The 27939-nt window shown below is 41.9% G+C and overlaps 2 long non-coding RNA genes, 1 other non-coding gene and 1 pseudogene across 4 annotated transcripts; all 4 read left to right on the plus strand.

The window, feature by feature from the left end:
* The first annotated feature begins 366 nt into the window (after window positions 1–366).
* Window positions 367–5147, plus strand: LOC121035853 (uncharacterized). Its single transcript, XR_005793116.1, has 3 exons — window positions 367–435; window positions 1279–2406; window positions 2450–5147. It is a non-coding gene; the product is annotated as an uncharacterized LOC121035853 (long non-coding RNA).
* LOC121040504 (small nucleolar RNA SNORA26) lies at window positions 716–837 on the plus strand. Its single transcript, XR_005795337.1, has one exon. It is a non-coding gene; the product is annotated as a small nucleolar RNA SNORA26 (small nucleolar RNA).
* Window positions 5148–6092: 945 nt separating the features above from the next.
* Window positions 6093–9789, plus strand: LOC121040960 (60S ribosomal protein L14-like; annotated as a pseudogene).
* Window positions 9790–22044: 12255 nt separating this feature from the next.
* LOC121035857 (uncharacterized) lies at window positions 22045–26310 on the plus strand. 2 transcript variants are annotated; one of them, XR_005793118.1, is made up of 4 exons: window positions 22045–22109; window positions 23795–23929; window positions 24549–24678; window positions 25331–26310. It is a non-coding gene; the product is annotated as an uncharacterized LOC121035857 (long non-coding RNA). The 2 variants fall into 2 exon arrangements; XR_005793119.1 differs by lacking the exon at window positions 24549–24678.
* The last annotated feature ends 1629 nt before the right edge of the window (window positions 26311–27939 follow it).

Consider the following 27939-nt stretch of genomic DNA (forward strand, 5'->3'; position numbering starts at 1 on the left):
TGTCTCACGGAGTGCGGCGGTGAGTGGGGCTCGAGTCTCAGGTCCCTTGCGGCGGGAAGAACGCCCGGCCTCCGGGCCCAGGTGGGGCTGCGCTCGCCCCGCATTCCTTCGAGCTTTGCCCGCCCGGAGCTCCGCTGCTCCCGGCGGCCAGAACGGAGGGGTAGAGCAGCCCTCGGCGGCCCGGGGGGCGGGCGGTCCAGCCCGTCCCGGGGCCGCGCGAGGCACAGACGCCGCGCGGAGCCGCCGGGAGGCTTCCCCGCGGGCAGGCCCGGGCGCCCTAACATTCTTGCGCTTTGCCCCCCTAGGGCGCGGCTGCGGCCGCTTTGCGGCGGGTTCGGGGCCCGGCCCGCCTGCGGCTGTGGGAGCCCGACCTGGAGCCTGCGGAGTCGGTCTCCGACGTGTGCGGGACTGCAGCGGCCTGACTTCCAGGCGCAGGTATGTCCCCGTCTTGGAGGGAAGAGCGAGGCGCTCGGCCCGGAGCACGTGGCCAATGGCGACCGGGGGTTCCCACGTGCTTGGTTCCAAGGCCCCCCAATTGGCTGCACCTTCGGATAGAGGACATGTAAGTTCCCGGCTCCCCCACCCCCCGCAGGACAACTGCTTCCGGTGGGTTTTCGGACTTGGCCCCGGAAACCGCTGAGGTGCAGGGGGTGTTGTCTGCAGAGGAGAGCAGGGGTCATAGAGAACCCTGTAAAACCCCAGACCGCCCTTTCCTGTGCCCTTTTAAGGTTGACGCAGTGCCTTAAGAGGCTAACACAGAAGGGTAAAGTAAGTCTCCATAAAACCCAGGGATGAGACTGTAAAACTCCTCTCTGGATCCTGTCTGGAGTCACAGATCGCCAGAGGAAATTTTTCTTTCGGTTCAAGCACCGTTGTGATATTTTAACACATCTCAGAGCACAAATGGTGGATTCAAACTTAACCTTAACGTTGATGGTACATTCAGTTCAAGTGTTGGTATTTGTCACTGAAGGCAGGAACAGCCTATGAGAATGAGACTGTAAATTGAGAACATCTGAAGACACTGGCTCACAAAGGTCATAAAGCCTCTGGAGCCACACCTCACTGGGTAGAAACAACAGGTCCAGAATACTTGAAATTGACCCGGTTTTGGTCACCCCAGGGCTGCTTCCATTCCTTGTTTGGGTGAGCATTATGGGCCCTTGAGCGAACAATACTTAGACAGTTATGTAGAGAGAACTATTGGAGCATATCATCAACAGGTGAAAAACACATGATCTTCACTTACTAAATAGCCTTGCCATACCTTTCTATCAGGGGTTGGAGCATCCATCAAAGTTTTTAGAAGAAAACATGCATTATGACCTCACTGGGAAGAGGCCTTAGAAGGACTGCTAACACTGCCCTCGAAATAAAAATCTAACTGGATTCACATGAGACACACCAAGCTAGATCCAGATCAACACCTACATGATAGTGAGAAGGCCATCCATATGAGTGACTTCAAGTTGAGGATTCCCAGGCTCCAGAAGCAGATGACACCATGAAGTAGGCAGCTTTGTCCAAAATCTTGAATCAAGAACGTTGTCTTCATTTATCTTCCCTTGAAGCCTCTCTCCCGGACTTGGGAAGTTCTCTGACCTAGAAATTAAAAACAAAAACAAACCTCTTTTATTTATAGAAAGATTGGGTGGAGCTTGCTTGTCTTAATCTTGTCTCCCTCTGTCCCTCCACTATGGGCTCCCTTTCAAACTGTGTCTTGCTTCAGCTAACCGTTATTGCTTTTTCAACAATTCTAGCACAATCCCAGTACCCACTCCCACCCCTCTTCCAAACCCTGGCCACCTTAGCTAATTTATCTGACTGCTGGTTATGTCAACACCTAGATAACGCACAAGAACCTGAATTAGTTTTTGTTCCTGCCCATGCAAGCACCTGGTGGACCCATTCTGGACAGTGGATGCATAAAAGGGAATGGTATCCACAAACAAGAGGACACAATCACTCTACTTCCTCCTATGGTAGAGTACTTTGCATTGGGAAACTTCTGCGGAAGCTCAAGGTCTGTCATTAACTCAGGTGAGACTTTTGGAGGGAAATTTTTCTGTTTGCATTGAAAACAAAAATGGCACTGGACCCTTCCTAGGTGATGTACCAAAACAATACTGTAATCAAACAGTATGGTTTGATTCCACAGATGGCACCTTCAGACCTTCTATAGATGTTGCAAATGAGTCCAAGACTGATTATGATGATGCAAATGTTTGCCTAGTCACTGGACAATATTCCTGGTTTGCAGGCCACATGACTGGGACCTGGAACAGCTCACCTTTTCCCCTGGTCAGTCTGCCCAATACCCAAGACTACATATGGGTGGACCAAAATTCTGGAATGACCTGGTTAGGTAATGACACCTATCTCTATATATAATAGATTGCGAAATATGTTGCGAAATATATATTTTGCATTATATTTCGCAATAAGATAGGTGTCTTATATTTCACAACTTGTTTTGTTCTTATAGGCTGACAGAGGCACATGGTAAATGGAGATGTGCAGCTGCCAACATAACTAATGACAAAGGTCATGGTGGACACCCGATGCCAGCCTGGTGGGTTCCACTCTGACCTTGTCCGTGAACAACTCTGGTCTTTTTATCTTATGTGGTGATAAAGTATATAAGGAGTTCCCACCTAACTGGTCAGGGCGATGTGGACTCAGATACCTGGCACCTTCCGTCAGCCAGTATCCCGCTTTCAATGGTAGCCAAATTACAAGTGTGGGCTCTTTAATACATAAAGTAGCACCACACAGACGTACCCAACGAGACGTCATAGACCATCCACCTGTTTATCACAACCCCAATTCGTTAAGGGCCCTTTTTTCAAGATTGGGAACTTCTGATCTAGAAGAAGCAATTCTAAGCATTTCCAAAGCCACCGAACAAGGATTGGCTGCCACGGTGCAGACCTCGGAGGCGCACCAGTCAAGAGTTAGCAGCTTACTCTCTGCACTGCAAAATCACCATCTGGATCTATCGGCTGCTCAACAAGGAAGAACGTGTACGATCATTGGCAACCAGTGCTGCCTCTATGTAAACAAGTCAAAAGAAGTGAGGTTTCTTTTGAACAGTGTGAAGGAACGGATCGACAGTCGACCTCGAATGAGGGAATTAGCCTTTAATTGGACTGACCTCGTCTCAGGAGTGAGAGACTGGTTCAGTGGACATTGGGGCCACATGTTTGGATTTGTTCTGCTCGGCTTCATCATTGTTCTCATCTGTGTTGCCGTTCGCAGATCTCTCACCTCCCGAGTTCCTGCCCAAGTGTCCTCTTCACAGCACTACACGGGGCTCCTTGCCTGTGGAACTTCATGTGAGGTTTCAAACAAGGAAACCAGGGGACCAGCCCCACCGGAAGGGCATAAAGACTCCTTTGCACTGACAGCATCTGAACAAACAGCAGCTGCAGAAGGAGGCCTACTTCAGACTTCTCTTTGATGAGTAAAGCAGGCCTTTCTGAGAATTCAGCTGTCCTAACCCTCTCTCCAGGGAGCCTTTTGTAAGGGAGGAGCCTGACTTGGTATCTGGGCATCCGAAGAATTGTGTAAATAAGTCCTAACTGCACCTTCCATACTTTCCACTGAAGCTTTAATACCCACTCCCCATCCCATTAAGCTGGTATATAAAACCTTATCTCTGGCTGTTCAGTGGCGGCCCTTTACATGCTTCCACATACATACATGATAGATGTTGCTCCTATCAATCTGTTAATTCGTAGGCCCTCAACAATTTGAACCTGTGTGTTTAATAACTGAAGACTTTCCCTTCAGGAGGAAGCTGTAAACCATTTAATAGCTGGGAGGATTTGATGTGCTCTCCTGATTGCCCGTGTACTTTAATCTCCAGTCTAAAGGGGAGGTTTGTCTGGGGTGAATGGTAGCCGTCTGATTTCCCATGGGCAGAGGCAGGGGATAGGATTGTAGAGATGGGGCAGCATTTACTGTATTGAACGCGTCATCTGCCCAGTCCTGTGGTGAGGTCCTTACATTTTTCTATAGAATCCTCTCCAGTTTGTAGGTGAATAAACTCAAAGGGTAGATGACATGTTAAAGATTACATTATTACTAAAAACAAGAGCAAGGTGCACAACAGGGTATCTGGTGCACTGCTGTTCATAAAGCAGAGGAAATAGAGTATACATGTGTATATATGTAGATTTACCCAGTTTTGCAAATAGACCACTCAGAAAGGATAAGTCAGAAGCTAATGAAGGTGATTACATATAAGAGGCATGGGCAGTGAGAGTCTCACCCCCTTTTTTAAAAGTTGAATATAAACAAACTGATGAACATTTTAGCAAATTCACAACTTTTTCATAGAAAATAATTCTTACAAGTTATGCAACATAAACCCAGTAATTCTGGGTACATCTTAGAAGTGGGTTTATTGTTCATAGTAGTGTTGTCAAAAGATTGAAGAAACAGCCTAGTCCAGTGAGACAGAGCGTAATAACAGTTCCTTCCCTGTGTGTGTTAAGCAAAATGTGGCTGAACTCTTGGCATTGAAACTAGAGAAGCCACTGGAAGATAAGCATGCAGGGCTCAGCATCCGGTGTGGTATGTGGATCATAAGGCAGATGACGGATGCAGGGTGCTATGTTAGAGTGGCACAAGTGTTAAGCCGTCAAGGGAAAATATGAGGAAAAGAAATCTAGATTCATAGTAACCTCAATTGTCTTCTGTAAAATGGAATTAAACAGTAAGGGTGGGTAGGACCAGTACTGCTTACTTACCTTTTTTGGCCATAAAAATGAGTCTGTTACTAACTTCATAATAGGAGAAGGTTGATAGCCACTGGCCCTTGGATTCAGTGTTCATAGTCAGTGTTAAAGAGGTTTAAGACAAAACTAGATTATTTGTTCGCTTGTGTGCCTGCTGTCTTCTCTCTGCCAGAATGTAAGCTTCACAAAGACAGGTGTATTTGTGGAATCACAGTGAAGGGGTTGTGGTGAGATGAAAGAATGCGTGCAAAGCCCTCACAGTTGACCATGGGCATTGCTTAACTAAATGTAAGATTGAGTTCACCTGTAGCCAATATGAGTCTCTGGCAGATTTGAACTTTTGCATTGGCTTTTGTCAGGTGTAAATTTGAAAACTTTTGAATAAAGTTGATTATAAAAGTTGGAGTTCTTGTTCTGGCTTGCTTTGTTCCCTTCAAGTAGTCAGGTACATCCGAAACCTCATACGTACATACAAACGTATTTATTAAACGCGTATTCCACAATGCCAATGACTAAGTGAAAGGAGAGTGCGGTCATTGGCATGATAGAAAATGTCTGTTGGAAAGATAGTCTTATCAAATAGCATGAATGGTTCTGAAATATGTTAAGCCCCACATTATTGGGTTAGAAGATAGGCTTTCCTGCTTCCATATTTAAAGTTTGTAGGGGATGGACAGTCCTACAAAATAGTTTCAAGTTTACTAATGATGGACCCAAAGACATTTTTGATATGTGAAACTTACAGGGAGAATATCCATTATTCAGCCGAACACAATACATTGGTTGGGAAAAGAGTTCGTTATTTATTAGCCAACTCAAAAGGCTCACCAGATGTTTTAGCAATTCACTGAATTATTTATCAACATTTACTGAGACTCAAAGATGCCACAAATCAAGAGCCATTGTAATCAATTCTTTTAGTATTAACACTAATCCTCTAAACGATTGTTACAATGGTGAATGATTTCAATGTCTTAAATCTACAAATAGGACTAAGGTGGCTCTCCAAAAGACCTTGTTCTTAAGTGTTTTGTTTGCAAATTGATAACCATTTTAGAAGTTTTGGTAGCCTGAATTGAAAACATCAAAATCGAAGTATTGTGCAAATGCCCTGTTTCTTTTTAAAGTTGAACTGTCAAAATTGTAGCATTAACAGTAGATCATGCCACTGCAATTATCATTGTGGCCTTTACGTGGTGGTTTTCTACTTCTCTGTTTATTAATTGAAATTCTACTGCAAGTAAGATTTATTTCAGTCATTTTTATCAGTATGGACTCTTGGATATATACATTGTTCTTTGGTTGTAATGCAGGACTGTCATTTTTACTATTGCTCAAATTGTCCCAGCTATGTCCTGTGAGAGCTCTTTCAAGTTGGCTCCCGCATCCTTTTGACATACTCCCGTCCTTTGTTTTGTTTTATGTTTCACACTTCCTTCCTGGAGCATCAAGATGCTCCAGCCTCACCTTATGGTTTTCCTGCCCAGCCTCAGGACCCATCATATTCCAAGGAACCATGGTTCCTTTTCCTGATAATGTTATTGAGAAACCAAAAGCAGGGTACAAGGTATGCTCATTGCCACTGCTATTAGGGTGCCCACCCTTGATGGACAAAGCTAGAAAATCTGTCCGTGAATCCATGTATACGTGTTGGTACCTATATTTCTATGTCTAGACATAGTAAAATAAATTAGTTCATACTGATTTCTTCAACTCCTCTGTGATGTGGAGAACAAAGGCAAAAGAAATACAGAAAAAATTAAACTTCCTTATAACTTGCAGCCCATTGACAAGTACTTGGGACAGGCAGAGTGACCTTCCTCAAGGAGCTAAGCTGCCTCGATGTTAATACTTTGCTAGAGGAAAAAGGCAACTTTAGCTTGACATTAGCCCAACCTCCAGGATCATGTTTAAAAAAATCCCTTTAGAAACTTCCTTTAACTCTACCCACCCCACCAAGATATATGTTAGCAATCATCCTCCATGTACATGTATATGTATATGGCCCACTGATACACATCTGAAGGGTCTCATGACTAAGGTTTTGCTACAGTAATAAATTACCTTTTCCCAACAACACCCAGCCCCTCAAGGTCCTGGAAACCTTGCTTCCAAATTCCTTAGAGACTTATGCGATCCCTAACCCCCTCCTGACTTAAAAGTTTGTAATCAGCCACTCCTCACATCCCCAGTGCAGCTCTTCCTGCCCACAGGTCCTGTCCCCTTTAGGAAGACCAACTTTTTGCACCAAAGATGTCTCAAGAATTCTTTCTTGACCACTCACTCCTGAACCCCAGCTTTTCACGTCAGTCTATTTTTTTTTTCCAGAAACAATGAACTATTTTATCATATATGAACAGGTATACACACACACATACATATATATATATATCATAAATGAATAGGTATGTAGATAACCTCTTTAAAAGTTGATCCATCATTGGGATCTAGATAATCTAAGTACAAAATGAAAGTGATCAAGAAAACCACTTAAATTACTTAAAGGAAATGAAGTCAGTTCCTCACTCAATTCTGTGTTACACAGATGGAAGACTGGGGAACAAATACTTTTTATTGTGATGATTACATTGTGACTTTATAGAAGATAGAGTATTTAAATGTAGCAGTCTTAACCAGCACTCCTGCAAAGGAATATTTCAGAGGAACAGTTGCATTATTACCTTGCAACAATTTTGTAGAATGTAACTTTCAAACCAAGAGATCTGCAAAAATCAAAGATTAAGAGGATGTCCATTGAGCATTAAAAAAAAATATAGCACAAAGTAATAACAACTGTGGGAAAACATGTATAATAAAAATAATTGTTGGGGCGCCTGGGTGGCTCAGTCAGTTGGGCGGCCGACCACAGCTCAGGTCATGATCTTGCAGTCTGTGAGTTTGAGCCCCGCGTCAGGCTCTGTCCTGAGTGCTCAGAGCCTGGAGCCTGCTCCCGATTCTGTGTCTCCCTCTCTCTCTGCCCCTTCCCTGCTTGCTCTCTGTCTCTCTCTCCCTCAAAAATAATAAACAATGAAAAAATTTAAAAAAAATTGTTAAGGAAAATGTGGATTTTCTCAATTTTCCAACATTTCCAAATTTTTCCAAATATTATGATATTTTCAAAATAATCTATTTTTGAAGGAGATCCTTGTGGTGACATAATTCCGTGTCTTGCTTGTGACGGTGGTTACATGAATCTACACATGACAAAACACATAAAACCATGGAACACTGTCATGCATATACCAATGTTAATTTTCTTTTTTCTAAATTTTTTTTAATATTTATTTTTAAGAGAGTGAGCATGCGAGCACAAGTGGGGGAGAGGCAGAGAGAAAGGGAGACACAGAACCTGAGGCAGGCTCCAGGCTCTGAGCTGTCAGCACAGAGTCTGACTTGGGGCTCCAACACACGAGCTGTGAGATCATGACCTGAGCCGAAGTCAGACACTCAACAGACCGAGCCACCCAGGCGCCCCCCAATGTTAATTTCCTGGTTTTGATATTATAGTTTTGCTACTGGGGGAATGTGGGTGAATATTTTTGCAACTTTCTGTGAATCTATAATTCAGAGTAAAAAGGTGGGCTTTTTTTTTTTTCAGAGTAAACTTTTGAATCAGAATTTTAAAACGATCCTTTTGTCCTTTCGTAATCCTGTATGTTTTCTTCATCAAGTTCAGCAATTTCCTGATTATCTGCTTATTTACTCATCCATTCTTTCAACAAACGGTAGTTGAGTATGTGCTAGCCATTGTTTTAGGTCCAGAACACACAGCAGTGAACAAAACAGAATTAAGGCTCACATTCGATCAAGAGAAGAAAAACAAACAAATCACACTTCAAAAAAGTAAAAATAAAAACAGAGTGATGTGATTATGAGTAGTTGGCAGGCTACCTTATACCCAGCAGAGCAATTAAGTGAAATCTGCGACAAGCTAGTCTTTCAGTTATATCGGGATCTCTGCATACCTTTGCTGGGGATTCAGTTTCCTTACTATGAGATGGGAATGATAATAAAAATAAAATCCAGCTTCTCGCCGAATGCCGCCAGCACAGCATTTCATGGAGATTGGCCAGGGTGACCTACGTCTCCCTTGGGCCTCACGCTGGGAAGCTGTTCATGATCGTAGATGTTATTGACCAGAACAGGGCTTTGGCTGATGGACCTTTGTGTCAGGTGAGGAGACAGGCTGTGCCTTTCAAGTGCATGCCGCTCACTGACTGTGTTGTCAAGTTCCCTCACAGTGCCTGCCAGAAGTATGTCTGACAAGCCTGGCAGAAGGCAGATATCAAACAGGGGCAGTCACGAGATGGGCCAAGAAAATTGAAACCAGAGAAAGGAAAGCCAAGATGACAGATTCTGATCATTACAAAGTCATGAAGGCAAAGAAAATGAGGAACAGAATAACCAAGCTTGAAGTTAGGAAGCTACAAAAAGCAACTCTCCTGAAAGCTTCTCCCCAAAAAAGCAGTTGCTGCTAAGGGTGCGGCTTCAGCAGCTGCTGCAGGGGTGCCAGCAAAAAAGATGGCTGCTGTGGGCAAGAAGGTTCCAGCCTAGAATGTTCCTGTCCTGAACGCTGCAGGCCAGAAGGCAGTGCCTCCAAAGGCTCTGAAGGGTCAGAAAGCACCTGTTCCAAAGTCATCTGGCAAGAAAGCATAAAAGCGTAAGAGGCTATTATAAATAAGTAATAATAAACGCTCTTTTTGACAAATAATAAGCTATCTCACTGGGTTTTTGTGAGATAGTATGAGCTTTGCACACAAAGTGTCGGAAAATGCCTGACATATAGAAGAATAATTTATAAATGTTAGTTTCATTATTACTTTAAGCTGGGGTCTCAGATAAGGTTTTGTGGAGGAAGAAAAATTTAAGCTGAGGTCCAAAGGACAAAAAGGATCCAGCCTTGTGGAGATGGGGGCCAGGAAGAGTATTCCAGGCAGAGGAAACAGCTGGTATAAAGATTCAAGTGGGACAGTTCAGCCACTGAAACTAGGTAGGAGAAGGTAGAGTGGTCATGTGCTGTGTCAGCCTGACTAGGGGTTGTGACTTTCATTTAAGTGCTTCAGAAAAGCAATGATCCTTTAAAAAGGATCGCTCAGGGGCCACCTGGGTGGCCCATTCAGTTGAGCACCCAACTTCAGCTCAGGTCATGATCTCAGGGTTTGTGAGTTCAAGCCCCGCATCAGGCTCTCTGCTGTCGGCGCAGAGCCGGCTTTGGATCCTCTGTCTCCCTCTCTCTCTCCACCTCTCCCCCACTGGTGCATGCACTCTGTCTCAAAAATAAATAGACATTTAAAAAATAACAAAATAAAAAAAATTAAAAGGATCACCCAGCCTGTCTTGCCGAGAAAGGAGGCAGCAGAGACACCAGCTGGAGGAAGGGTTATTTCAGAGGCCGAGGTAAGAGATTCTATAGCCAGGATTGTAGAAGTGGAGATAAAGAGAAGTGAGGGATTAACTTTGTGTCAAACTTGATTTTCAAACCTCCCGTTCTGCTATTGTGCTTTTCTTTTTCCATTTTATAGATATTTAAAGTTGTAATAGATATTCAGATATTCCAGCCCTTTCTGTTGAGTTCTTCAAAGCAGAGAGAAATGGACTTTTCTTCCACAGATGTGTTTCAAAAATTGTCTACTAAGAACTCTCCATAAATTTAAGATTTTATATTTAATTTCTTACTATAGGCTATTTGTTTTCAAATTTTGAATCAGTTATCAAAATATATTCATTAGTTTTCCTTACCTTTGTGATTTTGAAAAATCTTATACAACCAGGTTTTCTGTTTCTCTTTTAAATCGGAGCTGTGATGGGGCACCTGGGTGGCTCAGTCCATTAAGCGTCTGACTTCAGCTCAGGTCATGATCTCGTGGTCCATGGGTTCGAGCCCAGCATCGGGCTCTGTGCTGAGCACTCAGAGCCTTGAACCTGCTTTGGATTCTGGGTCTCCTTCTGTCTCTGCCCCTCCTCCATTTGCTCTCTCTCTCTCTCTCTCTCTCTCTCTCAAAAGTAAATAAACATTAAAAATAATATTACAAAAATAAATAAGTAAATAAATAAGTAAATAAATAAATAAACTTTAAAAAAGTTTAAATTGGAGTTGCATCTCTTTCTGGATTCTTTTTCACTGAAGCAGACTTCTGCTATACCACTGCTATTCTGAAATGGCTCCATAATAGGTTGTAAAAGCTGATAATAACCCTCCGCTCCTCTGGGCATTCTTTTATATTCTAATCCATGTGAATTAAAAAATAAATTTTCGGGGCACCTGGGTGGCTCAGTCGGTTAAGCGGCCAACTTCGGCTCAGGTCATGATCTCGCGGTCCGTGAGTTCTTGCCCCACATCAGGCTCTGTGCTGACAGCTCACAGCCTGGAACCTGTTTCAGATTCTGTGTCTCCCTCTCTCTGACCCTCCCCCGTTCATGCTCTGTCTCTCTCTGTCTCAAAAATAAATAAACGTTAAAAAAATTTTAATTAAAAAAATAAATTAAAAAAATAAAAAAAATAAATTTTCTCTTTATATTTAGCATTCTCTATATATTCAATTGGGCTTGCAGGAAAATAAAAATTGCATAATTTATACACATGTATGCAGCGATAAATTCAATAGGGAAAACAGACATAAAAATATTTAGCATCAAGTTTCAGAACCTATTTCTTACATACCTGGTCATCCGATGTTTATTTATTTTCTGTCTCCCTCCATCCTTTATTCCTGTAAACTCACTCTATTTAAGAATATGCTGTGTGGAGCACCTGGCGGCTCAGCTGGTTAAGCGTCGGACTTGATCTCCACTCAGGTCATGATCTCATGGCTCATGGGAACAATTCTGCCTCCCTCAAGCTCTGTGCTGACAGCACGCTGCCTGCTTGGGATTCTCCCTCTCCCTCTCTCTCTGCCCCTCCCTTGCTTGTGCTCCTGTTCGCGCTCTCACTTTCTCTCAAAAAAAAAAAAAAAAAAAAAAGTTACAGGTCTCCATCTATTCAATTCCTTTTTGAAAAGACTCCCAGTAATAAAGTTAAAAGCTAACACTGAAAGGATACTTACTATGTAGCAGGGACTGTTTTAAGCACTCTACATTTTCAACTTGTGATTTTCCCAGCTCTGTGAGGGAGGCACTATTATTATCTCAATGTTACAGATAGATAAACTAAATCACAGAGAGGTTAAGTAAATTCCCAGTTTCTACAGCCACTAAGGGTGGCAGCCTGGTTTATAGGCCAATCTCTGAGGCACTCCCCAATATGGTTTATAACTACACGAATATATACTACATCTTTTGTTGTTTGAAGTATTTTATATTTTTGTGACTGTTATAGATTAGATCTCTTATTGGTCTCTTACTGGTCATACAAGGATCCTATTGACTTTTATCTTTTTTTTATTGCCATTTACCTATTTTTATATCTGCAGGATATTTTCCAGCTGACTCCTTTGGATTTTCTAGGAATATCACCTACATCACATATGAATAATGGTGCTTTTCTCTTTTCATGTTTCATTATATTAACACGGAATTTCCAAAGCAATATTGAATCATTGTGTCAGTGGGAATACACCTTGAGTCCTGAAGTTAAAGAGGATGTGTCTAGGGTTTCATTATTGGATCAAATTGCATAAGTGTTTTTAAAACATATTTGAATATATTCATCTTGTCTCCGATAGGAGCAAACATTCCTTTAATAATGATAGGTAGATCTGAGATTTCCCTCCCATTCAGACTTAAATTATATTGTTAATTAATGAATTAATTAATTATTAATTGAAAGTAGGCTCCATGCCCAACGTGGGGGTTGAACTCATAACCCTGAGATCAAGAGTTGCGTGCTCTACTGACTGAGCCAGCCAGGCGCCCTTCACACTTAAATTACAAAGTGAAGTGCTTTGGCTTAGCAGATCCTGAAAATACAAAAATGAAGTTAATTCAGCTAAATTGGATTTGAAGGTCTAGGAAAGCCTAAGTATGATTTAGAGATTATAGGGAAGGGAAACGAGCTTGAGGTGAAACTATGTTTACCAATACACTGTTCAGGGCACTAGTTCTCAAGCTTGGCTGCACATTAGAATCAACTGGTAAGATTTACACAAGATACTGATTCCTGGGTCCCATTTCCAGGTAATCTGATATCAGTCTGGAGTGCAGTATGGGCATTGGGAATTTTGTTTTTTAATTTTTTTTTTTTTTTTACATTTATTCATTTTTGAGAGACAGAGAGAGACAGAGCACAAGCAGGGGAGGGGCAGAGAGAGAGGGAGACACAGAACCCGAAGCGGGCTCCAGGCTCCGAGCTGTCCGCACAGAGCCCGATGCGGGGCTCAAACTCACAAACTGCGAGATCATGACCTGAGCCGAAGCCGGATGCACAACCGACTGAGAATGGGGAATTTTTTAAAACATCCCAGGTGCTTCTAATGGGTGGCCAAGTTCATAACCACAAATTTAGGGGAGACTTTAAACCTGTTTCTCCCACTGTGCAATTTCTGGTTATTGGGGTTTTGTAGGCTCCTACTAAAACACATCAGTGTGTACAGCAATTTTCATAGCAGTGGTATTCACAATAGTGAGAAGATGGAAACAACCCAGTGTCCACTGATGGATGTGAATGGATGAAGAAAAAGTGGTGTGTACATCCTGCGGGAGATTATTCAACATTAAAAAGGAATAAAAGTCTGCTAGATACTACCGCATGTATGGACCCGGAAGACATCATGCTGAGTGAAATAAGTCAGAGGACAAGTACCGTAGGATTCCACTTGTATGAAGTTCCTAGAATAGATTCATAGAGACGGAAAGTAGAACAGAGATTACCAGGGGCTGGGAGGAGAGTGGATGGGGAGTTCTTCTTTAATGGGTTCAGAGTTTCGGCTGGGGAAGATGAAAAATTTCTGGGAGCAGATAGTAATGATGGTTGGACAACATTGTGAAAGTTCCTAATGCCACTGAATGATACGTGGAAATGGTAAAAAGTGGTAAAATGTTGTGTTATGTATATATTCCAACAATAAAATAATTCAAGCAAAAAGAGTTGCCAGTGGTGGGATATGAGCCACCTTTTCCAACTAGGTTTAGAGTGTTAATGTTAAGGAGTATAATTCAAGGTGGTTTAGTAATTGGCTTAATAGAGTTTGTCTGGTGGTACTTCCCCACCCCCCCCCACCCTCCATGCACACCATTTTCAAAGAAGTTTGCCCCTTACTTTCTTAACAGTTGGCTGTCATAAAACCTTCCCACGCGTGCAGACAGGTGGAGGCATGATGCTGAAACCGGCAGCACAGCACTGGGTGGCCTATTGTGTGGGATCTTTAGAAGCAAAGATCAGAGGCTCCCGCCTGGACTGCACATGGACCAAACAAAACCAAGACATCAAAATCACCATTTTTATTAAGTGAGACGTTTATCAAGAGGGGTATCATTTGTATCTGACTTGATAATGCTTTTAGTGTTCCAAAGAGAAAGATGAATTGAATGGAAGCATCTCTGATTGCTGTCAATTTTCATGAGGTAAACAAGGCCATTTAGAAATGGTCTCGACTGAAAGAAACGGATCACAATATCAGAGACAGGCTTTGATTCACAGTAGTTGTGATGATGTGCTTCAACAGAAGATACGTGAGCTTTCTTGGCTTGGTTTTCCTATGCAAAAGAATCACATCCCAAACCCATGTTGGATATAAGTAGCAAATCACTAATATTTAGAATTTCTAAATTTTGAAAGATGCAGTGTCTAGATCTATCATAGATACTTCCTCACCAAGCAGAGGATTCTAGAACTGCACTGTTCAGCAGCGTGCTCCTGAAACGTGGCTAGTGCCACTGTGTGTATGAATTTCCTACAACTGCTGTAAGAAAATACCACACACGCAAGGGCTTAAAACAATGCATGTTTATTGTCTTACACTTTGAAATCAGTTTCACGGGCTAACACTAAGCTGTCTGCAGGGCACACGTCTTTTGTTCGCTCTAGGGAAAAACCCATTTCTTTGCCTTTTCCAGCTTCCAAAGCTTCCTTCCCTGCAGTCCTTCCTCCATCTTCAAAGCCAGCAGCATAGCCTCAGCTGGAGCGCTATTTTCTTCTGTTTGGCTGTCCAGTCGCTCTGTGTCTCCTTCTTATAAAGACACCTGTAATTACGTTTAGAGTCCACTCAGATCAGCCAGGATCATTTCTCCATCTCAAGATTTTTAGTTTAGCCACATCTGCAAAGTCCCTTTTACCACATAAAGTTCACAGGTTCTGGAGATTAGGAGGTGGATATGTTTGGAAGCCATTATTCAACCTACCATATTGAGAAACTGCACTTTGAATGGAATGAAATTTGATTTTATTGGCCACGTGGATAGTGGCTACCATATTGGACAGTACATTTCCAAACTCACAATAAGTTCTATAGACCCCACTGTTTTGCAAGTCATCTGAAAGCCAATATCAGTTATAAAATAAATAAGTCACAGAGATGAAAAGTACAGCATAAGGAATATAGTCAATAATATTGTGATAATGTGTGGTGACAGATGGTACATACACCTGCCATGGTGAGCACCGTAGAATGTATAGAATTGTTGAACCACTATGTTGTGCACCCCAAACTAATACAACATTGTATGTCAACTATACTTAAATAAAAAAAAAAAAATGTTTCAAGCTACTCATGACTAAAATGGAAAAAAAAAAAAGGGGCCAATCCCAGATGCTTCATTTCATAGCCATCTTGAGTTTATTGTTGGTCTGCTCTTCAAAAAAAAAATCTACATAAGTTTGTTTTTTAGAGATTTGGAACACATCATCCCATCGATAGAATGAGGAAAACTCTTAGTGATCCTTCACCATTGAACAAAATTTAATGAGTATTTATGATGGGCCAGACACCGAACTCCAAAAGTAGTTCACAGTCTACAACATAACGGATCTACATTGTGATAACAGGAAGCACTGGGAGCATGAGATCAGAAACTGACCCCAGGGAGGTCCAGGAAGGAATTCCGGAGGATGTGAAACCTAAGTAAAGAGATGGCCAAGCCAAGAAGGATAAGAAAGAACACAGGCAGAGAGAAAGGGGTGAGAAAGCTACTACGAGGAGAGGAGGAAGCACGCACAGAGGAAAGAGGTTAAGAGGGGGATCTGGGAGGACAGTCGTGCTATATGACTGAATGTGTGGGGTCAGAAGGGGCAAGGCAGGAGAGAAGGAGGGGGCCAAATCTTGATGGGCCTGGTAGGTCATGATAAGGAGTTTGGACTTTATCCTGAGTGTCAGTTAGTATTGGCTTTAATGCAGATAAGACACAGCCAGTATGTGCCTAAAACAAGGCAGATGATTATCTTTATAGACACCAAGGCTGGTGGGGATTGTGCTCCCTAAAGCACCTTGGGGGCTCAGATTCCTTCCACCTCATTTCTTTGCCATCCCTAGTGTATTTATTTGTTAGGGCTGTCATAAAAAAGTACCACAAACTGCGTGGCTTAAACAACAGAAATTTATTGTCTCACAGCTCTGGTGGCCAGACACCCAGGATGAAGGGGCTGACAGGGTCAGTTTCTTCTGAGGACTATAAGGACGAATCTGTTCTAGGCCTCTTCCACAGCTTCCGGTGGATCTCTAGAAACCTTTGGCATTCCTTGGTTTGTAGGAGCACCTCTGCCTTCATCTTCGTGTTCATATAGTGTTCTCCCTGTGTGTGTATGTCTCTGTGTCCAAATTTCCCTTTTATATAAGTACACCAGTCATATTAGATTAGGATGATACTTCAGTACGACCTCATCTTAACCAATTTACATCTGCAATGACCCTGTAAGATCACATTCCAAATAAGGTCACATTCTAAGATACTGGAGGTTAGGACTTCAACATATAAATATGGGGAGCAGGGGATGGACAGAATTCAACCCATAACACCTAGGATGTGGTCCTTATCCTTATGGTCCAAGATAGCACTAGAGACCCAGCCACTATGTTCAGAGGCAGAATCTCCTTTAAGGGCCCATCCTTGCGGGTCCTTTTTCCACATTGACTCAGAGGTTTGCTCTGGAGGTGCTAACAGATTCTGGTTCTGAGCGATCATTGGAGTGTTGTACTCCTAAAGAGGGCACTGACCATTTGTTAGCAATGCCTCTTCCTCAGACGTAGGGTCAGAGAATAGCTTGGCTGCAGAATGAAGACAGGGAGAGGACATGTTACTTCTCAGATCATTCTAGAAGGAGTTCAGGAAGAAGGAGAGATTTCAGGGCACATTCACAAGACCAAGTTGCTGGGCAATGTGGCTCATTTCCCACAGGTTGACTACATGTACATCCCCCTGCCTTTTGTAGTGTCTGTTCTCCTGTGGGTTGTGGTTATTATGTTTGTCTCCTTTACAAGACAAGGTGTTCCTTGAGAGGAAACAAAGCTCCTTTGAAGTCTGAAGGGCCTCACAGAGGTGGGAGAGAGGTTAGGGATTCAAAGCTTAAATCTCAGCTCTAGCACCTATTGGCTGCAGAAATTTGACCTCCCAAAACCTTAGCTTTATCGCCTGAAAAATGAGGTAACAGTATTTACCTTATAGTATTGTTATGATCATTAAAAATAACAAATGCAAGTGTGAGAGCTCTCATTATCTATTATTCATCGTAGTGTCTCTCCAGGGCCTCTCTCAGGGCACCTCGCAGAGTAGGTGCTCCATAAATACTCGTTGCCCCAGTGGAAATGTAGACTGCCAGTAAAGCCCTGTGCTATACTCAAGTCTGGAAATTGAAGACAAATTAAAATAACCATCACAGGAGGCACCTGGGTGGCTCAGTCAGTTCAGGGTCCAACTCTTGATTTCAGCTCAGGTCATGATCTCATGGGTCGTGAGTTCGAGCCCTGCATTGAACTGTCAGCACAGAGCCTGCTTGGGATTCTCTCTCTCTCTCTCTCTCTCTCTCTCTCTCTGTCCCTCCCCTGCTCACACACACATTCTCTAAATAAATAAACATTAAAAAAATAAAATAAAATAGCCATCACAGTACTATAAAACAAAAGACATTAAAAAAGAAAGTTTTCAAATTCAAGCATTGTAGGGAGAAATAAATACATCTACTGTAAAAAGTAACACCTGAAGTACATAATAAGTACATGTGCATCATTTTATGTCACAAGACTGGTGGAATAAACAGGACAAAATGGTTTGAGGACTTCCTTACACACAGGAGCCGGATCTGACTCAGCCTTCTGATGGCAGGTGTAAGGGCAAACTCTCTCAAACACAGCTGTGACGGCCCAGAAAAGACCTCTAAAAGAGAATTAAGTGTGACCTTGGACCAGAACAGATCGTAAACTACATGTAATGATACTACAGCAGAAATCTTTTCATATGATTTGGGGCTACATATCTTATGGTGTCTCATCATAGGAAATGTCCCCCAAAGCATATTTTCATCGCTGAAAGTGCAAGGTCAAAAGAGCTGGGTGTCTTACCTACATGTGGGAAGATGTGTTTTGAATTTCTCGAATGCGATTATACACAGATATTTTTGAAGAGCAGTCCAGCAATAAACTCAAAATGGCCTGTCTGCTACGAAGGATCTGGTATTGGGCTCTAGATGTCTTCCAAAGCAGTACTATCAACAGGACCTCCCATGGGGATGGAAGTGTTCTGTATCTGTGCTGTCCAATTTGGTGGTCACTAGCCTCATGGCTATTTAGATCAAATTTAATTAAATCGAAATTTCAGTTCAGTGATGTACTATAAAGGGTCTTTACACAGCAAATAGTAATGAAGACTGGGTGGTCTTGATGCAAAGATAGACAAAGCAAATGGATCAAACACAATAGCAGTGCAAAATAGGTCTATACATGGCTACCTGATTTATGACACTGCAAGTGGGGAAAATGATCTTTTTTTTTTTTTAATTTTTTTTTAACGTTTATTTATTTTTGAGACAGAGAGAGACAGAGCATGAACGGGGGAGGGTCAGAGAGAGAGGGAGACACAGAATCCGAAACAGGCTCCAGGCTCTGAGCGGTCAGCACAGAGCCTGACGCGTGGCTCGAACTCACAGACCGCGAGATCGTGACCTGAGCCGAAGTCAGACGCCCAACCGACTGAGCCACCCAGGCGCCCCGAAAATGATCTTTTAAATTAACACGTTGGATTAATTGGATATCCACATGGAAGAAAAAGCATCTGGATCTACTTCTAAATCCCACCACTTACAACAGTCAATTCCAAATAGTTTACTGTTCTTAATGGGCAAATTAAAACAGTAAAATTTTTAGAAGAAAACACAGGAGAAATCTTAATGACCTGGAGTAAGCAAAGACTTCTTACATCAGAAACAGTCAACATAGAAATCAACAAACTGGAAGATTACAATGAAGAACTTGTTTATTTCTCAAAAGACTTCATTTACTAAAAGAATGAAAAGAAACCCAGAATTGAAGACGATATTTGCAACACATATACCTGACAAAGGATGCATACAAGAAAACCGCTTACATATCAACAGACTGTGGTATATGTGTCCAGTGGAATACCACTCAGCAATTAAATAGATTACTGACATATGCAACAACATGGAATGAGAAATACAGTATGCTGAGTGAAAGCAGGCTTACACAGGAGTACACACTGTTCAATTCCAGGATTATGAAATTTTGAAACACATAAAGCTATATAGTGGAGAATAAATCAGAATGGAGGTTGTGCCCAGGAAAGTGGAAATGAAGATTGACTGGGAGGAGGCATAGAACTCAAGACTCACTTGCTCAAAACTCAGCAAATATACAATAAAGATTTGTGAATTTAACTTCACGTAAGTGATATACAGGCTAAAGTATTTAGAGGACATGTATTGCTATCTGCAATTTACTTTGAAATGCAACAACATTCAGATGGATAAAGGATAGAAATGTAATAAACCATGTTTCATAAAATGTTATTCATAGAATCTATATGGCAGATTTATGTATGTTCACTGTAAAATTCTTTAAACTTTGTTAAGTATTTGAAATTTTTTGTAATCAAACGTTAGGAAAAATATAAATAAAAAAGACACTCAGCTGACAAAAATGAGTAAAATTTTAACAGACACTTCATAAAATTATAAACAACTAATAAACATATGTAAAGGTGCTCAACCTCCTTAATCATCAGGGAGATGCACATTAAACTCGCATGAAACATGATTATCATCCACCAAAATTGCCAAAATGAAAAAAGATGAAAAGTACCAAGTGTTGATGAGAATGTGGAAAAGATGGAACTGTCATATTTTGCTGATAGGAATGTAATTGGTGTACTTTGGAAAAGTTTAAAAATATCTAAATTTGAACACAGCACAACCTATGGCCCAACACTTCCATTTCTAGGTATATATCCAAGAGTAATGCATTCATCATGTTCATCACAAGATTTCTATTAGAATGTCCATAGCAGCAGTATTTTTAATAGCGCCAAAATATACACTATTCCAATGTCTATCAACAATTGATTGGGCAAATTGTGGTGTATTCACACAGTGAAATGCAATACAGCATCCTCATGAACAAACTATAAATGTAGTTAACGTATGGATGAACCTGATGAACACAAAAGTGAGTTAGAGAAACTAGACATAAAAGATTACATGCTGTAACGGACCCCTTTGTATAATGTACCAACACGAGGATGCTACTCTACTGACCACTTAAACAATTCTAAGGATAGTGGATAACTCTGAGCAGGGAAGGAAGTGGTTAGTGATTAGGAACACTTCTGGGATGCTGGTTACATTGTTTCTTGAGCTGGCGGCTAGTGTGATCTATTTGTGAAATTTTAGCAGGCTGCACATTTATGATTTGCGTACTTACCATAGGTATGTAATATTTTGATAAAAAGCAGCTTCTGCCAGAACCATTGGACAACACGGCCACAGAAGGATTGACATTTGAGAGACCTGAGAAGGATTTGAGACATGATTAGATTTGCATTAGAAAGTTTAATCCTCGGCTTTGTAGAGGATAGCAAGGAGAGGAGCTAAGGGGCTGTTTGTGGAAGTAATCCAGGCAAGCAATTATGAAGGCGTGAATTAAAGTAGGGCAATAGGGCTGACAAGGACAGTAATAGCACCTGCTTCACTGGGGCTCTTCTACTGAGTTAATGGGAAGGCACAATGGGTTTAATTATTGTTCCAAATCAAACAAACAAATCAATGCTCCGTGCATACCATGCAGAGCAAGATATAAGGTATTCGGATTAGAAAGCTTTAAGGGAAACACCTTGCCTTCTTTCAAGCACAGGTAAAATCACCTCCCTGCCTAAGACCGGATAGTGTGGAATACAGAGTAAATGGCCGAGGTAAGGAATACCACGGAACATGTCAGAGCCTGAGCGTGACCTGTTCCTATGGTGCCCCAGGTAAAGGGTTAGGACCATTCGGGCGCCTGAGCTCCAGCACCTGGAGCCCAGCGCTACTATAGGCGTTTCCCCTCCTCCCTACCCACTCAGTTCAGAGGCGGGGCCATTGAAGGGGGCGGGCATTCAGGTCGAGGGGTGGAGTTGGGGCCACAAAAGATGCCAATGGGACGCGAGCTTTCCCATGGTTAGCCAATTGAACGCGCTCTGGGACCGCCCCCATCCGCTGATTGGCACGACGAACCTCCCAGAAGTCTTGTGTCTCGCGAGAGGTCCGGTTTTCTGTGGTGCTTTGTCAATTGGTCTGGCTCCTCCGACACTTGGAACCTTTTGCCGGGTCGAGGCTGAGTGGGGACGCTGTCTGGTGTCGTGGGTACGGCCAGGGACCTTGACGAGGCGCAGGCTGGGAGCTGCGTCTCCTCCCACCCCGGAGCCCGAGGCCCAAGTGAGGCGCGGCCCGGGCATTGGGTTCTCGGGCTGGACCTTTACCTGCCTTCTCCTTCGCAGGAGCAGAGATGGGCTGGCAGAGACGCTCTGCTGCCACTTGGCATAAGGACCCCGTGGTAGGAAAGTGAGACCCGATTAAGCCCTGCCAGGTACTGACTCACTCCACCTATGTGGAAGGGTGTGCAACCTTGAAAGGAACATTTGGATTAAAAATAGTGGGTGAACTTGTGGTTCTAATGCTAACGCCCTTTTTAGTTCATGGAGTACAGTACAGTATACTATGCTTCTAGGGTTTAACCGCCTTACTTAAGTGTCCCAGCCCGTTTTTAACACGTGCTTTTTCTGCTAATTTACAGAGTTCAAGTGGAGTCACACTTACATTTTGTTTTGTTTTGTTTTGTTTTTAATATATGAAATTTATTGTCAAATTGGTTTCCATACAACACCCAGTGCTCATCCCAAAAGGTGCCCTCCTCAATACCCATCACCCACCCTCTCCTCCCTCCCACCCCACACTTACATTTTGAACTTCATTTCTAATGCAGACACTTAAAGCAGCTCTATTCACCTCCCAAAAAGGTAATGCGGATTCCTCCAGTAAAGGAGCATATCAGTATTTATTGAATTCTTGTGCTTGTCAAAAACCACAACATTATCTGTGTTTTCACTGAAGGAAAGGCACTGCCAAAAAAGCGGGGGGGGGGGGGGCCGGGGGAGATGGGGAAGCAAAGGAGGATTGGGAAGCAAATACTTAACCCTGTAGATACCGGAATTTTCACCCACCGGTGTGAAAGTTTGTAGAAAATAAGTGTTGGTGAGGATATGGAGGAACTGGAACCCTTGTGCATTGCTTGTGGGCATGCAAAATGGTGTAGTTGCTTTGAAAAAGTTTGATGATTTCTCAAAAAATGAAACACAGAGTTACCATATGATCCACTGAAAGCAGACACTCAGTTACTGGTACATCCATGTTCACAGTAACATTGTTTCCAATAGCCAAAGGTTAGAAACAACCCAAGTAAATGTAGAAAGGAATGGATAAACAAAATGTGGTATGTACATGCAATGGAGTATTTGTCAACCTTAAGAAGTCAGTAATACCTGCTACAACATAGGAGAACCTTGAAAACATGTTAAGTGAAATAAGCCAGACACAAAGACAAATACTGTATGATTCCACCGATATGAGGAACTTAGTCAAATTCATAGAGACAAAAAGTGAAACAGAGTTTACCAGGGTCCAGGGAGAGGAGAGAATGGGTAGTTACTATTTAATAGGTACAGAATTACCGTTTGGGATGATGGAAACGTCCTGGAAATGTGATGGTTGTACAACATTATGAATGTAAGTAACGCCTCTGAATTACACACTTAAAAATGGTTTATGGCCTGTATATTTCACCACACACACACACACACACACACACACACACACACATAGCAGAACTCATCAAATACAGTCTATATTTGCAACCAATCATTGGGTAACTTTAATTCCAGCATTTGGGTTGTACAAACATAATTTGTGAAAACCTTTTCAAGTTTTGATTTGAGAACTAAATGAGAGAAATTCATGTTCAAAGCTTACAAGATGCTGTTTTTCAGTGTATGTGTGTTTGTTTTAAATTCTGAATACACTAGATAGTATGTGCAGGATGAATATAGGTAACTCGTTTAAATGTTAGAATTCCTAAACACTCAACTACATACATTGTATTATACACACTGGAGACAACCAAATCAATTCTCATTATGTATTTGGAAATAAACTATTTTGATATCTTACATTTGACCTATCAATCACATCATTAGAAAAACCATAATTTCAGGGCACCTGGGTGGCTCAGTTGGTTAAGCGTCTGACTCTTGGTTTCAGCTCAGGTCATGATCCCATGGTCATGAGATCAAGCCTCACATCAGGCCCTGGGCTGAGTGTGGAGCCTGCTTAAGATCCTCTCTTTCCCTCTGCCCCTCTTCTGTGCTCATACTCAAAATAAATAAACTTAAAAAAATAAAGTGTTAAAAACAAACAAAAAAGCCCCATAATTTCAAACTAGCTCTTTCTTAACATACAGCCAGGACAAATGGCATCTTCCATACTGTTATTAGGATGGATTTTATCTTAGGGGTTTTTTTTGGGAGGTGGGGAGGCTAAATGCTCCCTGCGCATAGTTCATATATTTCAAATACCATTTTCTTAGCCATTCGACAAGTAAGAAAATGCTGATTTATTTTCTCCCCTTTTGTATATGGGAAAATACAAGGTGTTCAAGCTGAGATGGTATACATACGATGCCGAAACCTTCATCAACTCCTCCAAAGATTGTTTGCACTCTTCTGTTTGGACTGTTTTTCCATGTGTGGCTTGTGAAATCACAGGAGGAGTGATTGTTGCCCAGGTACGTGTTTAGCTGGCACAGCAGTGCTTTCCAGGTTGCCCACTAACCTTGTGAGTACATGTGAATAGAATTATTCTTTTTTCCACCATCAAAATGAGTGACCATTATTTAGAGCAACGAATTCATGTTAAGTTTTGTGTAAAGTTAAATAAATCTGCAAGTGAGACACTTGAGATGTTAAAAGTAGTTTATGGTGAAGAAGTAATGTTGAGAGCAAGAGTTTTTGACTGGCACAAAAGGTTTAAAGAAGGCAGAGAGGATACCATGGTGATGTGAAAAGTGGCTGTCCAGTTATCCACAGAACACAGGAAAACATTGAGAAGGTCAGAAATCGGGTTGGCTCAGATAGCTGAAAAGTGAAATGTAGACTAAGAAACAAACTCATGCTGAAAGAAAACTTGCACATGAGGGAAGATTCTAGGAGGATTATATCTCATTCTGTTGTGGTTCAGGACCCTGCCGAGGCCAAACGATAACAGAGCTGCACATGAACCTGACACTTGGGTATATATTCAGGGCACAATCCTACATACAGTTTAGTTTCACTGGTCTTGGAGTAACTTGTATCTGAATCTCAAGTGAGCTGAGCTTTTTCAAATGTGTTCCGTTGGCTTTGTAGGTACATGATTTGAGCAGAGTCAAACCTGTGGAGTTGAGTGTGACGAAGTAGAGAGCGTGGACGTAGAGGTTTATTGGGAACCTGGCCCTCTGTTACTGCAGTACCTAAATTTCTACCTTGCCTTTTCAGGGTGAGCTCATTTGAATAATCAGTAGGTTACCTACAGTCTGGGCAGTTAAACTTTCAACAGGGAGCTGGACATCAGTGTTACTCTGTATGGAAATACTTCATGTTATTTTTTTAATGTTTATTTACTTTTGAGGGAGAGAGTGTGAGTGGGGCAAAGAGACAATGGGGGGACAGAGGATGCAAAGTGGGCTCTGCGCTGACAGCAGCGAGCCCGATGCGGGACTTGAATTCACAAACCGTGAGATCATAATCTTAGCTGAGCCTCCCAGGTGCCCCTTTGTGGTACTATTTCAACAACGATAAGAAAAGAATGGCCATCTTTAGGCAGAAATATTCAGACTTGTAATAATGGAATTTTTGTGGTGGGAGATTGAGGTCAGATGTTGGAAACTGGAATTCAAATCTGTCAGCAAGAATGAAACAGAAGAGGCTGTAGGAATAGTGGGCAGTTTTAGTAAAAATATACTCTTCCCTTCCACTCCCCCCACCCCCAAATCAGGACCTGATTTTGGTCAAAAGCCCACAAAACTTTCTATTCTTTATGTAATCTAAATTTTAGTTTCAAATGGATTCTTATATATAAACTGGGTCTGGAATTTGGCTTGAAGGGTAGACAAATAGAGTTCAATTTTGTTCCTAACTTCTTTCACCAGGAGAACGAGATTCCATGCTTTTGAAAGGCATGAGTTTTGAAAGGCATGACTGCAATTAGCAACGTGTGAATAACAACATACACAATCTCTTCATCAACAACAAGGAACTGCATTCTGACCTTCACATTGTCTACGTGTGCTACTGAGTGTGGGGTCATATCCTAAGCTTCAGCTCTAATAAGCATTCATCAAAGGGAAGGTATGATCTTGGATATTCAGTTGGCCACAAATTAGCTTTAAGTACATTTATGGTCAAGTCAAATGGTAGCTTTGCTGAAACATTAATAGAAAAGCATTGGTAATTCATGTCAGAATGAGATACAAAATAATAGGTGAAAAATGATTTCACATAAAAGAAATTTTGATAAACCTAGAAAACAATTTATTTTTGTCCATTAACATTAGCATTTTAAAGAGCTACTTGAATCACATGTTGTTCCTTCCCATAAGAAGAGATTTTGAGTACAACAGGATGAATTTCTCATTGAGAAACTTGTTTTTGCCCCAGTTTCCTTTCTAGTCTCCAGTAGGACAGTGTCATCATTCAGTATTGGTGTTGTAGCAACTTAGATGCACCAAATTGCAACACATAGGACTTAAGTCAGAGCCCCATGGCAGTGACTCTGAAAAGACTAGTTTTATTAGTTATACTATTAAGGGGTTTTTGTTGCTGTTTTAAAAGACTCCCAGAAATCCAAATTTACATTTTGTGGAACATGAGCCAAAACTAATTGAGGTTGTTATGGAAAAATGGTCTCATTTTAATGGTCTATATTACCTCTGGGACCCTGCTGGTCAAAGCTGTGTGGCCCACAAGGCAAAAATTAGAATGACGTTTTTCATATTGTCTTAATTTTTTATTACTGACTTTGTTACAGCTTGATCTTTGGAGGTGCTTCGTACTGTGTAAATGAAATTTACTGAAAATGTACATGAATAACTGACGTCCCAATAAACCATAAATTGATTTTTTTATATTAGTGTTGATAATCTGTGTTGTTTTATCAGGCATTTGCTAATCCTCCATATTTTAGCCACCTGCTCATGTCTCTAATGGTTTTAATCTAAATAAAGTTTAACTTCATTGCCATACCTCAAATTTTTTAAAAATCGACTAATGGATAGGTAAGATCTAACCCCCCTGACCCGCAGACCCATAACCCATAATAAAAACACAGCGTAGGAGGCAATGTGGTGAGGTTCCAGCTCCAGCTAGACTTGTGATCTGAAGTATTAGTTACCAGAGGCTAGCTACTGCAACCAATTACAAGCTCGGTGGCTTAGAACAACAGAAGTTTATTCTGTCAGTTTTTGAGCCCCAGAAATCAAGTATATGCTCTGGGGAGGAGGGGGTCAGTTGCTGGAGTCTCCCAGTTTCTGGCGGCTGCCAGCCTTACCTAGCCTGAATTGTATGTACATCATCTTCAAGGCCAAAATCAGATCTTTTTTAAAAATTTTTTTTAAAATATTTATTTTTGAGAGAGAGAGTGAGCAGGGAAGGGGCAGAGAGAGAGGGAGACACAGAATCCGAAGCAGGCTCCAGGCTCTGAGCTGTCAGCACAGAGTCGAGGTGGGGGTCAAACCCACGAACCGTGAGATCATGACCTGAGCCAGTCAGTTGCTTAACCAACTGAGCCATCCAGGCATCCCTAATCTCTTTCTACTTGTCTTCACACAGCCTCCTCCTTTGAGCATGGAATCTTCTGCCTCCCTCTTACAAAGGCATTTGTGATCAGATTTAGGGCTCACAGATTATCTAGGATAATCTTCCCATCTGCAGATTCCTAATCTAATCACATCTGCAAATCACCTTTTCCAAATACAGTAACATTTACAGGTTTGAGATTAGGATTATCTTTGGGAGTCATTATTCAGTCCACTATCCCATAGATTTTTCTCTTCTGTAAAACACCCTATAACTTCTAGAACAGTACTGCCAATGAAACTTTCTGTAGTGATAGACATGTTCTGTCTCTGTTGCTAGTACAGTAGCTTCTAGCTACTTGTGACTACTGAGCATTTGAAATGTGGCTGACACAACTGAGGAGCCACATTTTTCATTTTATTCAGTTTTGATTTAAATTTAAATAGCCCCATGTGACTAATGGCTACCACACCGGACAGTGTCTGTAGTTCTAAATCCTGGTCTCTGTGGCACCTTAAAAAAAAAAAAAAAAGAGTTCCATTATTTTTCCAGTTTCACTGCCTGGCTTAAGACTGCTTACATTTTTCACCCAACTACACACACACACACACACACACACACACACACACCCACCCACACACACACCCCCACCCACCCACATCATCTCCTTCAGGTTTTTTATCATCAGCACTCCCTGGCCAGCCCTGTCTGAACTTACAAATGTCCTCCAGTCAGTGCAAATACATGTATTTCCTATCCCCCCTCCCACTTTTTCCCCTCTAGCAATTTTGGCCTTCTAACACATCTGTTGTGTAAATTACCTAAAAATCACAAGGCTGGGTTTTACAATGTAATAGGTAGTATTAAAAAATGGAATTTAGATACAAAGGCTGCAACAGTGTTATGAAATAAGCATTAAGAGGGATTCCAAGGTGGGGATGCGGGGGGGGGGGGGGGGGGGGGG

The sequence above is a fragment of the Herpailurus yagouaroundi genome, unplaced genomic scaffold (genome assembly GCF_014898765.1).
Source record: "Herpailurus yagouaroundi ecotype Mexico unplaced genomic scaffold, PumYag 28, whole genome shotgun sequence".
NCBI lineage: Eukaryota > Metazoa > Chordata > Mammalia > Carnivora > Felidae > Herpailurus > Herpailurus yagouaroundi.